This window comes from Globicephala melas, chromosome 1 (genome assembly GCF_963455315.2).
Source record: "Globicephala melas chromosome 1, mGloMel1.2, whole genome shotgun sequence".
NCBI lineage: Eukaryota > Metazoa > Chordata > Mammalia > Artiodactyla > Delphinidae > Globicephala > Globicephala melas.
In genome coordinates, this window is record NC_083314.1 from 185,913,240 (window position 1) to 185,926,500 (window position 13,261).

The window sequence follows — 13,261 nt, forward strand, 5'->3', positions numbered from 1 at the left end:
GCAGGGCATCAGAGATACAGCCTTGAGCAAAAGTGCCATGATCTCTGTCCTCATGGAGCTCACTGTGGGGAAAGACAGACACGTGTAAAATGACAGCCACTTGGGGTTCCAGCAAAGACACAGTGATCAGATCTCGTGGAAAGACCCCTCTGGTAGTTGAGGAGAGTGGAGGGTGGAGGGGCCAAGACAGATACCCTGCCCCCCAACCCAGACCAAGGAAGCTGATATCGTGCTTCTGCTTGAATACTTCCAGGACGGGGAGCTCACTACCTATCAAGACCAATTATTACATCGTCCCTGGTTATCATGTTCTTTAGTCATTCTTTTTAAAATTTATTTTATTTATTTATTTTTGGCTGTGTTGGGTCTTCGTTGCTGAGCGCAGGCTTTCTCTAGTTGCAGCGAGCGGGGGCTATTCTTCACTGCACTGTGCGGGCTTCTCATGCAGTGGCTTATCTTGCTGCGGAGCACAGGCTCTAGGTGCGTGGCTTCAGTAGTTGTGGCACACGGGCTCAGTAGTTGTGGCTTGCGGGCTCTAGGGTGCAGGCTCAGTAGTTGTGGCGCATGGGCTTAGTTGCTCCGCGGCATGTGGGATCTCCCCAGGCCAGGGCTCGAACCCCTGTCCCCTGCATTGGCAGGCGGGTTCTTAACCACCGTGCCACCAGGGAAGTCCAGTCATTCTTGATATGACGCGGAATCCAAATCATTTGTCATCCTGGCATGTTCCCCCAACATGCTTCAAAATGTGCGAAAATCCCCCTTCAAATGCGGGGGACACTCGCCTCCTCTCTTCTGGATACTATTCCTCTGTTAATACAGCCCCTTCCTGCCACAGCTCTTGTATGTTCATCCCACGGCACAGAGCCCAGGGTCCTGTATACAGCAGGTGTTCAGCAAGGGCCTGGTGACGCACTGATGTGACCTGAGATCCCAGGACTCAGCCCTGGAGGTGCTGGGTGTCAGCCCCTTCCCACCTGTCTTCAGGTCCCTTTTCCAGGAAAGGCCCATGGCCAGATGTGCCACCCAGTGTCATTCCAGTTGAGCCCCACGCCGGGTTGTGCATTCGGGTGAGCTTCCAGCCTGCAAAGTCCCTTCGCTGACCCCAGGTGTTGGCACGGGGGGCAGGGTGCAGGAACATGCCAGCTGGCAGGGCACAGTCTAGCCTGGGGTGCACGCCCGCCGTCTCCTGGTGCCGCCTTCCCAGGGCTGACGGCCCTGTGAGCCTGCTGCTCTCTGCAGGGCAAGGGGGCGCCGCAGGCTTGGCGGCCTGGCTGGACATTTTCTTGGGTGTCGTGGTTTGAAGGGCAGGCCTGTCGAGCTCACCTGTGGCCTTCCCAGTCCCTGCCCGACATCAGTGCCCCCACCCCCGAAAGTCTGCCCTTCAGCCGGGGCCTGGCTGCCTGTGAGAGGGATGGCGCCCAACAGTCTGCCAGGTGGCAGGGCCCAGGCTGACCACAGGAAGTGCCCACCAGGGCCATCAGTCCCATCTGTGTGTGTGTTGGGTGGGTGAGGGCTCACGGCTGACCCCTGTGGGCAGAGTCCTGGGCCCTGCAGCCACCTGGGTGGACAGTGCTTCCAGGCTGCTCCTGGGAAATGTGGGCACCTGCTGCCCTCCAGGGGCCATAGTGGGTACTACACCCACAAGGCCCAGAAAGCAGGCGGGAGCGGCTGGGGGAGTCCGGGAGGGTCTCGGCTGGTGGGGAGACCCAGGCCCCGTGGGTTCCCGACCCCCACTCGACGCCTTCCTATGCAACCTTCTTTCAGAACCTGGCTTGGTCACTGCAGGGTTAATCCCCACCCACCCCTCCAGCACCCTGAGTCTGGCTCTGCCCCCAAACTGGGAGGCTTTGGGGGCCGTCTCTCCATCTCCCGCTGGCTCAGTGTGTGGCTGGGGACAGGTGACCCGGAGCATGTGGCTTGGCCTGTCTGGGGCTCTGTGCGCTCAGCTGTGAAGTGGAGATTTGATGATGACCTGTGAAATAACTCGCAGTCCACGCTCAGGGCTGGCGGCTGCAAGGAAGCAGCTCGAGAGACCGAAGCCACCTGCGTGGGGAGAGGGAGGCGGGGCTGGCCGCACGGCCCTGCTCCTCTCGCTCACCTGCCAGCAGGGGCGAATCTGTGGAACTCTCCCACCCTGTGGCTGGGACCAAGGGCATGGGGGCCAGGTCAGCCCAGAGCAGATGGCCCTTTGGGACGGCGCCCAGGTCCCTCCTTCCCTGCCTTGGGCCTCCAGGCTGGCTGTGGCCCTCGCTGAGAGCTGAATGGTGCTGTGAGGTACCCTTATTTGGAAATAGGGTCTTTGCAGATGTAATTTAGACAAGAGCATACCAGATTAGGCCAGGCCCTAAATCCAATGGCCTTAAATCCAATAAAAAGAGGGAGATCTGGACGTACAGATAGAAGGGAGAGGGTCAGGTGTTGATGGAGACAGGTCAGAGTGATGCGTCTGCGGGCGCAGGACGCAGGGGATGCCGGCAGCTGCCAGAAGTTGGAAGAGGCAGGTAGAATCCCGTCCTAGAGCCTTAGAGAGAGCAGGGCCCTGCCCACACTTTGATCCCAGAGGTCCGGCCTCTAGAACTGGGAGAGGATGCATTTCTGTTATTTTAAGCCCCCGGTTCGCGGTCATTTGTTGCGGTGGCCCAGGAAGATGACCGACCCTGTCCTGTCTTGTCTTTCTTCAGGGCTCCTCTGCCCCTGATGAGCCTTCTGCTTTGCTGACTTGTTTCTGTCTTCTTCTCTGCCTGCTGGAAAGCACACTCCACGGGGTGCGGGATGGAGTGCATCTGCTCGCCCTCTCCCGTGTGCAGGGGTGTGTCTGTGCCTGGCCTCGCTGAGCACCGTCCAGCAGGCTGGGGGGAGGAGGCCGGGCGGCACAGCCCAGGCTTCACCTGCGTAGCCGGCCGGAGCTCACCCCGCACGTCCAGGTCTCCCTGCTAGCCAAGGGAGATTTTCAGCTTTGAGAGCTGAAAGGTAGAGGCCTCGCAAGGTCCCTCCCTCCCCCTCCCCCATGGGAGCCTTGGCGGGGACAGCACAGTCCCACCATGGGCTGGGGGCCTTAGCTCCTAGCGCCAGGGTCCCGGGAGCGGAGCCTGCACTGACTCCATGTAAGATGTGGGTCAGCGCGTGCCTGACCTGCCCAGCACTCATGAAATGAGGGCCTTTCCCCCTCTGGGGTCCCTGACAGGGGAGAGGATGTGGACCCCTGACTCCATGGCTATCAGGATTTCCTACAATGAAGCTGACTGTGGCTCCAGGTCTACCTATGGCCCAGGAGGTCTCGCTCTGAGTCTTCCAAGCTTTTGCTCAGCTGCTGGGGCTGCAGCCCAGAGAGGCAGAGTATCCTGAGGCCAGCAACCCCCCAGGAGGCCTTTGGGTCTGACTGTTCCAGTGCCCAGGGCTGGGGACGAGCCAGGCTGCCAGGGACGAGTGGGCAGTGCCCGCTGCCCGCCCTTCCCTCCTGGGGCCACAGGGAATGTGGGGGGTGGAGGGAAGGGGCACAACAGCTCTCCTTTCTTCTCCGGCCCTGGCATCCGGCTGACCCATCACTCGCTGCAGGGTCCCACGGGTGCCCGGTCCAGCCGGCAGGCAGCTGGGAAAGGTCTCGCTGACCTCGGATGATGCAGTGGCTGTGAGTGGGCCTGAGGACAGAGGCTCCTCTGTGCCGGGGGCCTGGAGTCCCAGGCCGGGTGGCGTCTGCAGATGGGCACGGGGGCGGCTTGGGGGCCAGGGTGCCGAGCGGAGCTGGCTGTCTCTCTGCCCCATGGGGGTGGCTTTGCTGAGCAGGACACTCAGTTCGGGGAGCACACGGTCACCCCTCCTGTGCCCCAGGCAGCAAATGGTTGTTACCTCCTATTAAGTGCCTCCTGTGTGCTGGGCCCCTGCCTCACCTTCTTGAATTCTTTCAGAAATTCCCTAAGGCGTCAATGTCATCATCCCCATTTAATCCAGAGGCCGAGTGTCTGTGCTTTGTCACCTGGCTCGTGAGTGGCCCGGCCAAGATGAGAGCCCAGGTCTGTCTGACTCCAAAGCCCAGGGCCCCTCTCGTAATTAGGGACTTTTTCAGGTTTCCAAAGAGGTAAATAATTTTTTTAAATGCATGTATCTGCTCCAATTGAGAATTCAAAACATTATAGACATTTTGGCGTGGATACATCTCCCACCATAATCAACAGAAATCTGGACGCAACGACGAGAAGCAACCATTTTAAGCTTTGGACAACAGGTGGCTGAGAAGAGAGGGGAGAAGGGAGCCAATGAGGTGAGCCCCACGCCTGCCCAGCTTTCTTCTAAAAGGCAGAACCAAGCAGAGCACAGTGGCCTCACTGAGCTGAGGGGACAGAGATGGGGTCTGGGGAGGCCGAGGGGACTGGGACTTGTGGGCAGAGCCCTGGAGGGGAGGCAGTGATGCCGAGAAGGATCTCCAGCCGAGTCTGGTCAGATGCTATGCTGTGTGTGTGTAGAGTGGGATTCCGGAAGCCAGGCAGAGAAGAGCTCCTAGCATCCACGTGGGCTGAGAGATGCTTGAAAGCCAACTACCAGGATGACAAGGCCTCGTGGACACCACGGCATTGGATGGAGATCAAAGAAGGCCACTTCTTGGGTGTAGGGTGAGCTGACCCTGGGGTGAAGGCTCTTCTACACCTGGCGTGTCAGAACTTTGAAACAAGACTCGCAAAGACCAGGCTGGCCTCCAAGCTGTTAACTGCCCTTTAGCACGAAACTCAAGATTCTTAAAAGAAGGCCAACAAGATCTAGGGTCTCGACAATTCTGCATGTATAGCCTCCAGCACCCAATTAAACGTTACTAGACATGTGAGGAGGCAGGACCATGTGACCGAGCAGAAAAAGCAGCCAACAGAAAGAGACCCAGAAATGACATAGACAATGGAATTAGCAGATAAGCATTTAAAACAGATATTATGATATTTAAAATGGGTAACAAACAAGAGCCTACTGTATAGCACAGGGAACTCTGCTCAATATTATGTAACAGCCTAAATGGGAAAAGAATTTGAAAAAGAATAGATACATGTATATGTATAACTGAATCACTTTCCTGTACACCTGAAACTATCACAACAGTGTTAATCAACTATACTCCATATAAAATTAAAAGTTAAAAAAACCCCAGATTTTACAACTATTCAGAGGATGTAAAAGGAGCCTTGACCATAATCAAAAGAGAAAGTGTAATACTGAATCACATGACAATTCCAAAGACAAAAATATACAAGATATGAACATTTAAAAATGTACTGGATGGAATTAACAGCAGATTAGACACTACAGAAGGAAAGATCAGGGAACTTGAAGGCAGGACAACGTATGCTAGCCAACCTAAGGCACAGAGAGGAAAAAGCCTGGGGAAAATGAGCAGAGACTTGCTGATCTGTGAACTGACATCAAGAAGTCTAACTGTACGTGTAATCAGAGGCCCAAAAGGGTGAGGGGGAGAACGGTGGTTAATTTAAAAAATGGCTGAAAATTTTCCCAGTGGGCTAAACCCTCAAGCCCGCAGATCCAAGAGCCTCAATGATCTCAAAATGGCACGAATCCAAAGAAATCCACACCAGGACACACAACAAGTCAAAGGGCTAAAAAGCAGTAATAGAAAATCCTGAGAATAAAGATGAGAATAACGGCTGATCTGTATCAGAAACACAGCAAGCTGAGAACACGGGGACATCTTTAAAGTGACAAAGGAAGACAAAACTGTCAGCCAAGATGTCCGTTTCTAGCAAAACGTCTTTCAGGAATGAAAGTGAAATCAAGACGTTGTAGGACAAAAGCTGGGAGAATTCATCACTAACAGACCTGCACTACCGTGAATGTCAAAGGAAGTTTTCTGGGCCATAAGAAAATGATAAGAGATGTAAATTCAGGTCTGCACAAGGCATAGAAGCCCCCTGGAAATTGTGAATATGTGGATAAACGTGACAGATTTTTTTTTCTGTGTGTTTTTTTTAAAGATTTTTTTTGATGTGGACCATTTTTAAAACATCTTTATTGAATTTGTTACAATATTGCATCTGTTTATTTTTTCTTTTTTTGGCCCTGAGGCACATGGGATCTTAGCTCCCTGACCGGGGATCAAACCCACACCCCCTGCATTGGAAGGTGAAGTCTTAACCACTGGGCTGTCAGAGAAGCCCTTCCATGTGTTTTAAACAGATTCTTTTCAAGATAATAGGTATTGAAAGCAAAACTAATGACAGTGCGCTATGGAGTTTTTAACATATGTAGAAGTAAAATATAATAAAAACCCAAAAGACAGGAAGAGAGCGTAGAAATATACAGTTGTAAAGTTCATATATTTTACATGAAGTGATATACGGTCACTTGAAGATAGATACTGATAAATTGAAGATAAAGCCCAATCCAATGCTTAATAATAAAAATCTCAGCCGTATAGGAATAGAAGGAACTTGCTCATCCCGGTAAAGGCCATCTACAGCTGACATCATACCTGATGGTGAAAAACTGAGACTTTCTCCTCCATCTCTGGAACGAGGCAAAGGTGTTCACTTTCACCACTGCTATTCAGTGTTGCTCCTGGCCAGAGCAATGCGGCAAGAAAAAGCAATAAAGGCATACATTTTGGAAAGGAAGAAGTCTGTTTCTCTCTCTGCCTCTGCCTCTGTCTCTGCCTCTGTCCCTCTGTCTCTGTCTGTCTCTGTCTCTCTGTCTCTGCCTCTGTCTCTCTGCCTCTGTCTCTGTCTCTCTGTCTCTGCCTCTGTCTCTCTGCCTCTGCCTCTGTCCCTCTGTCTCTGTCTGTCTCTGTCTCTCTGTCTCTGCCTCTGTCTCTCTGCCTCTGTCTCTGTCTCTCTGTCTCTGTCTCTGTCTCTCTGCCTCTGTCTCTGTCTCTCTGTCTCTGTCTCTGTCTCTGCCTCTGTCTCTGTCTCTGTCTCTTTGTCTCCCCCAACCCCCCTCTGCCTCCCTTGCTTCCCAGAGGAAACCACTACTTTGAGTTTGGTGTGTTTCCAGCTCATGCATGTTTTTGCTCTTTTCCTACACATGTATGTCACCATAAATAGTCTACCATGTGCTTCCTTGAACTTCTAAACTCTGTAAATTGTAGCAGGCAGAAGGCCTGTACTCATGGGCTCCATGCTGGATGGGTCCTGGCAGGGCTCAGGCAGCTGAGTGTTGGAGGGTGGGCCCACCCCAGATGCCTGCAGCAAGGCCAGGCTGGGGGCCCTGAGCTCGCCCTGGGCCCGGCCATAGGCCTCCTGCTCCTTCCACCCCCGATCCCAGCCTGGACGCCATGGGGGAAGGGTTCCTCCGAGGGCAGGCTGGGTGGCCTGGGGGCGGGCACAGTGGCAGCGGGGACCAGTCTTGCCAGCCTGGGCAGAAAGTGATTGAAGGTGTTCCAGGGCCTCCAAAACTTTGAGCTTCGTGGTGGACCCTTTCCTCAAGGCGGAGGTGGGCAGGACACACTGTTTTCGAAAAATCATTGAATTGAGTTATAATGTACATAAAACAAGATTGCCCCTTTAACATGTACAGTTAGATGAGTTTTCAACAAGTGCATCGTTGCATAAACACGATGGATAGGGAACACTACCTCACCCCAGGCGGCTTCCTCACGCCCTTGGCAGTCCAGCCGCCCTCCCCAGCCCCAGCCCCAGCCCCGGGTGCTCACTGGCCGGCTCCCCCTTGCTCAGGGATCCCGGCGCCTGCAGCTTCCTCCACGGGGCCTGGTGGGGAGCCCTGGCTGCACTGGGTGCCTCAGCAGTGGCCCCTTTACTGAGGAGTGGAATTCCTTCCTTGGGTGCCCCACAGATGGTATTCGGAGACAGACTATACAGACGACGGCCGACCAGACGTGAAAGAGGACTTAGACCTCTGCCCCACGATGGACGAGACACAGCTCAGGCAGCTAAACCGGAAGCCCCAAACCAGTCGGCCAGGACCTGGTCAGGCCAGGCCGCTCAGTTTGGTCCCTGCTTCCAACTCAGGACCAGCCAGAGAAAGCCAGGTGTGACCCCAGCCAATCCCGTGGGGCGCCCCCATTATAGTCAGTGCCTGCAGATCCCCCAGGCCCTCAGTCCCCATCAGGGCACACCCAGAACCCACCCCCCCCTTTCCGCCATGAAGCTCCCCCACTCCTCTGCCCACCTTTGAGTCTGTGCCAGTGCAGGCCTGGCTGCGTCAGGCTCTGAGTAAATGACCTTGGCCTCTTTTCATGGTGGGGGGCCTTCCTTTACGTCCACGGTTTGCATACTCACTCGGCAGTGGATAACCTTCGGGCTCTGTCCAGCGCAGCTATGATGAGCTGAGCTGACACAGCTGAGCTGATGAGATGAGCTGAGCTATGTCTCAGCGCTGCTGAGAACAGGGACACACAGACGTCTGTGCGGCGGCAGGTTTCCAGTTCACTGCCTTTCAGAGGCAGGCTCCTGCTCTGCATCGACTGGAAGGCCTGGTGGGCTCAGGAGTCCGGGGGCCACAGCTGGATCCCAGGAGAGAAGAGCTGACCCCCTCCCTTGGGGTTTTGGGTGGGCCCCAGGCCCTCTGCGGGGCCTCCGCTGGTGCCCGGGCTTCCCCATCTTGTAACCTTGGAATTCCGTCCTCTCTGCCCTGGAACTCTGGAGCAAAGCCAGCTTCCCTTTCCTGAATGGGGTGTGAGGTTTGGGGAGGATGTTGCCAGGCGGTACTGAGCACAGTGCTCTTCCCTTCATGGGGACGGCAGTCCGGGCTGTGGCTGGAAGCCTCCTCCCGCCCCAGAATCCCCCTCTGAGCATCATCTTCTCCTGGGCACCTCTTTCCGGTCCCTTTGTCCCCACAAAAGCCAGCCTGCGTCTGGCCAGTTTACCCTGAATTAGGACACTTCTCGATTTTGGGGAGACTTTTGCTGTCCCGAGACATAAAGTTAAGGATTCTCAGAATAGCTTCTCTGCAAATAACTGACGGTCTCACTTGGCCCAAAATGAATCCGAAGGGGAATTCAAAAGCATCTCTTCTCCCAGAAAACAGATTCCTCATTGACACATTTTCCTCCTGTTGATTTTTTCCCCTTGTTTCCAAAATGGAGCTCTTTCCTCGATCCTCTGTGCCAGGAGCTGGGCCTCAGGGAGACAGAGTCTGCTTGTCAGCCTGTTCTGTGTATCTCTGCCCTCTTTTCCTCTAGGGTCTCCCTGACAATAGGGCTCTTATCAGACAGGCTCGTGTCCCGGGATACTCCTCTCCCCTCAGCGGAATACGGAGAAAGGCTGCTGGGCTGAACAAAGATGGGCGGGCTGGTCCCCTACAGCAGCCCAGCTGGGAGCTCGGGGAGGGTGTGACGGGGTGTGCTGGAGACCAGCACGCAAGCTTTCGGAGGTGTGGCCATGCATCTGTTCTGTGATTGACATCATTTGTCCTCCGAGAACGGAAGTGTATTTCCCAAAGGGTCTCTGTGCCCGGAGCTCTGGGGCGAACCCCACATCTGAACATGGGCTTCAGATTTCAGGGCGTCAGTCACACCAAGGAGGAAATCACCTTGAAATGTTTAACTGATTCCCCCAACCAACCCCCCCTGGGAACATGCACTTCCTTGACTCTGTGAAGAAAGTAAGAAGGCCCAGTGCCCGGATTTAGGTCCAGGAATCCTGTTCCAAGACCAGCTGCAGTTCCTTCCCTCTGGTGGCTCCTGGCGCTGCTGTTTAGGGACACGAGGCCTTTCTCCCTCCCGTTACCTCCTCAGAGTATGTTCAGACCCCTCCAGAGGCACTGGAGGTCCCAGAATCCATGTTGAGTGAGGGTCCTTACAGCAAACCATCCATCCATCATTCGTCCATCCATCCATCCACCCATCCACCCATCCATCCATCCATCAACCATCCACCCATCCACCATCCACCCATCCATCCATCCATCCATCCGTCCATCCACCATCCATCCATCCATCCACCATCCACCCACCCATCCATCCATCCACCCATCCATCCATCCATCCATCCGTCCATCCACCATCCATCCATCCATCCATCCGTCCATCCACCCACCCATCCATCCATCCACCATCCACCCATCCATCCATCCATCCATCCGTCCATCCACCATCCATCCATCCATCCACCATCCACCCACCCATCCATCCATCCATCCATCCATCCATCCATCCCCACATCCATCCATCCATCATCCATTCATTCCTTCACTGCTTTGTGCAAGCTGCCTTCTACTGAGTGTTTCAAGCCAGGCTTTGGGGATGGAGAAATAAATCAGGTCACTTTCCATCTTCAAAGTCCCCAAATCCAGTGCATGTAATAGTTTCTGACTCTGTGAACAGACAGAGGCTAAGGGGCTCCTGCATGTTCTGGGAGCCTGAGATGTCATCTGTGGGGGACACTCTGGACCCCAGGCACTTGAAAGCCGTGGGGAGAAGGGAGATGCTGCCCGATTTCTGTTTGACGTGAAATCTTGTTTTCTTCCTGCCTTAAACGTCTGGGGAGGACCATGGGCCATGGTGGTGTGGGTGGGTTGTTTGGTCAGAGAGGCACCTCATCAGGTCTCTTTGGGTGAGGAGGGTGCCGCCCACATCAACCCGTGCTCTGGGGAGGATTGGCCACTGGTGTGAGAGTGCTCGTAATTTGAGAGCCATCTCCCGTGGCTTGAGTGGTGAAGGTGGTGTGTAAGGGGGGGCCAAGGAGCTTTGGGGATGGAGAGGAGGCCGGGACTGTGTGCCAGGGAAGAAGTTACCTGTGGGAATGCTCAGGTGAGTCAGCAGTGGAGGTCTTGCTTATGAGCAGGTGTCAGGCAACATAAATGTCACCTACGGAAGCCCCACCTGGAGATGCTGGAAGGCCAACCGCCGGCGTCCACTCTCCGGGGAAGCTGCCTTTGTCGTGATGACCCTCTACCACCCAAAACTTCCAGCCGAGGGTTTTCCAGACATGCCACCTCCGGCCTGGCACCCTCCAGGTGTGCCCACCTCCAGGCAGGGCTGCCCCTGAACATGCCTGTGCTGGAGGAGCGGGGGGGTGCGGGGAGTCTGCCAGCAGGAGGTGGCAGTGAGGAGCCCGGGAGAAGTACAGGGACCCGGGCCAGGGTGGGGGCTATTTGTATGTGGCAGGCGAGGCTGGCCCAGAGGCTTCAGGCCTAGAGGACACCTGAGTGACACTAATTAACCTCTGTGTCACCAGAAAGTAGAGTAGAGACACCCGTGGGTGAGGGTTCGGGCACCCCCCCGGGTGGTCTCACAAGGCCTAGTTCGGCACGGAGCATCCGCCCTTTGTAGTTTAATGATTCAAGGCCTCTCGGTCAGAGCAGAATCAGGCTGGGGGGCCCCTGTGAAGAAGGTCCCCAAGAAGAGTACGCAGAAGGAGGGGTGCCCTGAGGGCTGGGTCGGCGCTCCCTGCGGCCTGGGCAATTGCTCAGCCTCCGTCCTTCCGGCACGCGTGAGGGTGGGCCCACCTCAGGAGGACACACCTGGAGACCACCACTCTCACTGCAAGGCCATCCAGGGGAGTTGGCGCCCTCTCTGAGTCTGGAAAACGGGAGCAGCAAGGGGACCTGCCCTGGCGGTGGCGTCAGGAAGATGGCACAGGGGCGTCTCCATCAGGACTGGTGGAGAACCTTGCCACGCCCCAACTCTCAAGTCCATCGCCCCCCGCCCTCCCCAGAGGCCTCTGTTCTCCCTGAATGAAGCAGGAGGGCACGGAGGCTTAGAAAAGCACACGGATTTATTGCATATCAATCTCATGTATAAATTCATTGTAGCTTCGGGAAGATTACATTTGGTATACGGTCCTAGACTACAGCGTCAACCTCGAAATCGGCTCTCCTAGGCTTCATCTTAAAGACGTTTCTCTACACAAGTACATCTGTCTTTATCACAAGCATCGAAATGAAATCTGCAGAATCGCTCTCTGAATGACTCCTACACTTGGTGTCCTTTTAATTTCCTTCTCCCACAGCGATTTCCGTATGGATTAAGAACTGCATCTTCCGCGTGGGCAGTTCGAGACTTCTAGTCTTGAGGACGTCGACCCTAATCACAGATTCAGTAAGTGCATCTATGGGATTTTCCTTTGCGTAAAAATTTCACGAACAGACACGGTAATGACTGCTACACACGAGCCATGCACAGTTTACTTAGAACAGAAGCAATTTACAATCGGGGGACGTGGGACACACACCAGCCTCCTTCTCAATGGTTTTTTAAAAAACATTCTATGAAAACCAGACATTTACATTTGATTTCTTTTACAACATGATCTAGCTCTAAAAGAAAATAAAAGAAACCGAATCTGTACTGTAACCGTGGTGAAGGAGGACATGGGTGCACAGGTTTGGAGTGTCGTCAGCGCACACATACAGATGCTGTCAGTGCCGTATTCCGACACGGGGCTCAGCTTCCCTCGTCTGGAACGGAACGGAGGATGCAAAACGCACGAGAAGGAACCTTCAGGGTTGCTTTGTCCACAAGTGAATTGCACATCTGGAAACTCAAGCTGCCTTTTCATTTCATCTTCTTTGATTTTTTTTCCAAAAGTGGTAATACGGATCAGTGACAGAAAAGAAATAAAACAAAAACACTGGAATGGCAGGAGAAAAGGATCGCTCCTTGGAATAACGGGAGGACGTCTTAGTCACAGTATCGCTCATTGCTACAGAGACACAGTTTCATGGCTTTTGAGGCCCGGCTGACCTCCACCGACCAGGAGCAACCGTATCTTCGCGTCCCCAGCCGGGAGGGGAGCGAGGTGCCCGGCTCCCTGGCCGTCCCCCTGCCCCGGGCAGCAGTGCAGGGTGCTCTCCCGGGGGGTGCTGCCCCTTGCCCCTCCCCCAGGACAGCACAGTGAATACAGCTCAGTAGATTTCAGTCACTTGGCCGGGGGGCGGGGCACAGGGGCTCCATAATCCAGTGCTTGAGGCTTCGGGGCGAACACGAGGGATGTGTATTCAGGTAAGTGCTTTGTGAACTGAGGAAGCAGCCAGGACAGAGAAGGCCGAGGGCCCTCGGGGCTTCCAGGGCCAGTCAGGGTCCGGACACACTGGCTGCACCCTTGACTTTGTGCAGGAAGGCCACGCCGGCCGGGCAGTCTCTCAGGCTCACCCTGTCCACTCGTCCGCACCCCAGGGTCCCAGGCCAGATGCAGGAACGCACGCCCCTGGGTTCAGATCGGGGGGCTGAAGGGCTGGCCGGCCAAAGCATTGGCAGCCCTGGGATCCTACCCCATGGGCCTGGGAATGAGAGGGTGTGGGTCCTCGGGGGACTGGGGTTTGAGGGGCGGAGGAGGGAAAGGGGAGGGGGCTTCCTTTCGAATTTCCATTT